This window comes from Echinops telfairi, unplaced genomic scaffold (assembly GCF_000313985.2).
Source record: "Echinops telfairi isolate 266 unplaced genomic scaffold, ASM31398v2 ScPeMD7_655;HRSCAF=1070, whole genome shotgun sequence".
Lineage (NCBI taxonomy): Eukaryota > Metazoa > Chordata > Mammalia > Afrosoricida > Tenrecidae > Echinops > Echinops telfairi.
In genome coordinates, this window is record NW_022104553.1 from 28701334 (window position 1) to 28705980 (window position 4647).

At 43.0% G+C, this 4647-nt stretch overlaps 1 protein-coding gene across 1 annotated transcript in view; it reads left to right on the plus strand.

Annotated features, from left to right (window-relative positions):
• The window catches only part of LOC101656926 (carcinoembryonic antigen-related cell adhesion molecule 6-like), a 32250-nt gene that overhangs the window by 26443 nt on the left and 1160 nt on the right, over window positions 1–4647 (plus strand). The gene's annotated exons all lie outside the window — the stretch shown is intronic.

Genomic DNA, 4647 nt, shown 5'->3' on the forward strand with positions numbered 1-4647 from the left:
GACATTGTTAAGGATTTCATCTTACTTGGATCCCAGTCAAGGCTCGTGGAAGCAGAGGTCGAGATAGGAAATGACACGTTGCCTTGGTCAATCTGCTGCTCGAGGCTTCTTTAAATGTTGACAACAAGGAGGTTCCTTTGAGGACACACGTGTACCTGACCCAAGCCATGGTATTTTCCATTGCCTCGTGTGGTTGTGAAAGTGGGACACTGAATATGGAGGACAGAAGAAGAATCAATGTTTTGGATGTAGGGGCTGGCAATGGATAGTGGAAGCACCATGGAGTGCCAAGAGAACCAACACAACTCTCTTAGAAGGAAGGACGGCCAGACCGAATGTCACCTGCTTTGGACGTGTTGTGTGGAGAGACTAAGCCCTGGAGAGAGGCCTCTGCTTGGTAAAGTAGAGGGGCAGCAGAAAGGACTCATCTTTTGTTGGAAGGACGCCCTTCTCTCCAGAAATTTCCATCACCTGCCAGTCCGTCTACAGAACAGGAAGTAAAAGTTTTGAACCTATCAATCCTTTTTGGAAAAACTCTCCAATTCCAAAAGTTTTGAAGACTGGGCTGGGCCATGCTCAATTCTACGTAAATTACTTTTAAAAATTCCAGACTACTTCCCTTCCTTAAGTATTCTTGCCCTAATTCAGACATGGACAGCTGTGAACCTGCCTTCCCTCCATACATGACTGTATCCACTAGAGAGGGAACTTTGTCTTCCAAAGTCGCACAAGGCGCTAGGAAAAGACCACACAGAGGCCCAAGGTCAAATATTCTGCCTGAGCAGATATGGATTGAGAAGAAGTCCTAGTGTGGACACTACAAGAAGTTCAGGTCCCAGTCAAGAAGAGGCAACCTTTTTCCTCAACAAGGGGCGGGACGGCTTCCCTGTTCTTATAAGTCAACAGTTGATAGACACACATCTGCAGAGGTCATGTATTAGCTCACAATGGGGGCCTGTAAACTGGCTGTAGGAAAGACAGTGTCCCTGCCCCTAAGTCTTCTCACATAGCCACCTCCTCAATTTTCAGGCTGAATTGGTGACAAGCCCTCTATCTGAGCCAGCACCATCCTAGTCACAGAACATGAGGGCTCTATAGACCTGACCTGCCTCACTAACCACATTACAATCTCCATCGATTGGATCCTCAAAGGGCAGAGCTTTTGGCACAAGGAGAGGATAATGCTTTCCCAGCACAGCAGCTCCCTCACCATACAGACCATCAAGAGTGGTGAGGCTGGGGGAAACTTCTGTAATGTCATCCAGGCACTGTGGTTGTTAGGTGCCATCTAGTCAGTTCGATACAAAAGAACAAAACACTGCCCGCTCCTCAGTCGTCCTCATAATTGTTACGTCTGAGCCCATTGCTCTAGCCACTGTGTCAGTCCACCTCACTGAGGGTCACTGTCTACTGTACAAAGCACAATGTCCTTTTCCACGGACTGGTCTCTCCTGAGACTACAATGAGACCAAGTCTCAACATCCTTTCCTCTAATGAGTATTTTGTTGTGCACTTCCTCCATGACAGATTTCTTTGATCTTGTGCTACTTTCAATATTCTCCACCAACATCCTAATGCACACGCATCAATTCCTCTCTGGTCTGTCTTGCTCACTGTTCAGCTGTCATGTGCGTGGGAGGTGATTGAAAATGCCACAGCTTGGGGGAGGAGCCTATTAGTCCTCAGAGTGACATCTCTATCTCACAACAATTTTGAGAGACCCTGTGCAGCATACGGCCCAACGTGGTGTTACTTGCTTCATTTAAAAAATAATCATTTTATTGACATAAAATTCAGCTAGCATATACTTCCATGGTTCACTCATATTAAAAAGAGTTGTATAATTCTCGCTACAATCAGTTCTAGAGCATTTTCTTCCTTCTAGTACTCATTATTAGCTCCCCATTTCCCTGTGAGCTCCCTCTCATACCCGCCATGTGTCATTGATCCAGAGATTGTCTTTATAGATGTGTCATCCTTCATTCCATATACTTGAAAACATACAAAAATGCTTTTTTAAAGAAAACAACAATAACAAAATAAAACTGAAAAATAATCTTTATTGAGAAAAAGCAGGAAATACTAAAAATTAGAAAAAATGAGTCAAAAGAAAATCAAATGATTTGATTTGCATTTGAATATCTGCCAAATTACATCTGCCATCATACTGAGTTTACAATATTCTGTCTAATATTAAGGTGATTCACTAGACAATGGTCAGCAGAGATTCACCAGAATCTACAAATGAACTTTTGGCGCCCACTATCATCCATATCCTTTAGCAAAGAGTGTGCCCCCAATTGAAGCTCTGATACTATTCCCTACTTTGGATTTTAGTATTTATTATTCTTCAATTACACAGGATGGTGTGCTTCTTCCATATGGACTTAGTTGACACCTTCTTTAGATGGCTACTTGTTTGAAGACAAGCTTTTAAGACCCCAGGCACTATTCTTTTTGATAGCTGGGCACCATCTACTTTCTTCACCACATTTTGCTGTTGCACCCATACTTCAGTGATCTCTTCACAAAGGTGAGCATCAGGCAGGGCCATCTCATAAGAGCTGATTATTCTCAGACTGGGGCTACAATTAGTTACTTGCTTTCTTGACGGCTGCTTCCATGACCACTATGGTGGATTCATATCATGGAAATCCTTGACAACTTCGGTCCTTTCTCCATTTCACATAATGTTGTCTATTGGTTCAGTTCTGGGGATTTTTCTTTTCTTCACATCGTGCTGTGATCCATATTGACAATTACATTATTTGATTTTAATCAATAAGTGTTCCAAGGCCTCTTCACTTTCAGCAAGTAAGGTAGTGTCAACTGTATATCATAAGTTCTAATGAGCCTTCCTCGAGTTCTTTAGACAGTCCAAACTCTCGGATAATTTGTTTAGCACACCGTGTTAGTCTGGGTCAACTAGGGAAACAAATCCACAGAACAACATATGTATATAAGAGAGAGCTTTATATAAAGGGTAAATGTACATTAAGAAAACATCTTAACCCAGTGCTGCCCAAGCCCATAAGTCCAAAATTAGCCCATATATCTAACTACAATCTACAAAGTCCTCCTCAATCTCACAAAACAAACGCAATGATGCCAATTGCAGGAGGAAATCTGAATCAATGAGTATGTAAGCATCTCAGTGCTGGCAGGGATCTCCACACAGCTGTTCCAGCACCCAGGGTTGCATCAGAGCAGATCCATGTGGCTTTAATGCAAGGATGTTTTGCAGGAAGGGAGCCTTGCCAGCTGAAGCATGGAACTGGCTAAGGCAGGCGCACCCTGGTCTGACCATCAGAAAGCAAGAGACCCAAGAAATAGAAAGGTGAGGCTCACCAAGCCATTTATCTTTCCAGCCTTCAGTTAATCCCACCAGTTTATCCGCCAGCTTGGCACAATAAACTCTAACTATCTCACACACAGACTAAATAAGTATGGTAAAAATATACAACTTTGACACACCTTTCCTAATTTTCAATGATACTCTGGTTCCATGTACAGCTTCTGAAAAAGTACAATTTTAAATTCTAGAATTCCCATTCTCAATATTATCCATAATTTGTTATGACCCAAACAGTCAAATGCATTTACATAGTCAACTGAAGATAAGAAAACATCTTTCTGGTATCTTCTGTTTTCAGGCAAGATCCATATGATATCTGTAATGATATCCCTTGTTCCATTGTCCTCTTATAAATCCAGCTTGACTTTCTGGCAGCTCCTTGTCCATGGAGGGTTGCAACCATTTTTTATTTATCTTGAGAAACATTTTACATGAATGTGATATTAATGATATTGTTCCATAATTTCTGCATTTGGATGGGTCACCATTTGCCATAGTTGGGTTTTTTGTGCCACAGGATACCTGTGGGAAAATGTGGTTAGAGTTTGGCCTGTGAATCAGGTTGCAGCTTAATGACCTCTGTTGGAGGTACAACTGAGATAAATGGCTCTTGGAGACTGGCACCTTCCTCTCACTGATTTCACCTTCTTGCTGCTGAAGGACCACACTGAGACTTGCAAGCCCCTTGATGCCGCCACCACCATTAGATCCACAAGCCTTTGCACCCACCAGCCTGTGATGATCCCACATTCTGCATCATTGCATGTGGCTGCATGAATCTCATGGGGGACCAGTATGAAATTTATGGACGCTCACTCTCTCACTGTCTCACTCTCTCACTGTCTCACTCTCTCACTGCCTCACTGTCTCACTGTCTCACTCTCTCACTGTCTCACTCTCTCACTCTCTCACTGACTCACTCTCTCACTGTCTCACTGCCTCACTCTCTCACTGTCTCACTCTCTCACTCTCTCACTGCCTCATTCTCTCACTGTCTCACTGTCTCACTCTCTCACTGTCTCACTCTCTCACTGCCTCACTCTCTCACTGACTCACTCTCTCACTGTCTCACTCTCTCACTGTCTCACTCTCTCATTCTCTCACTAAAAAAAATAAAAATAAATGAAATTTATGGACTTGGGTTGGACTGGGCTGGGATGTGTTCCTGATCTATCCAGCTTCCTGATACAAAGCTCTCTACTACATGTGTAGATGAGGGTCACTAAATGTGTTACTCGAGTCAACCAGGTCTAACACACCATTCTTTGGAATGGGCACAAAAATGGATCTCT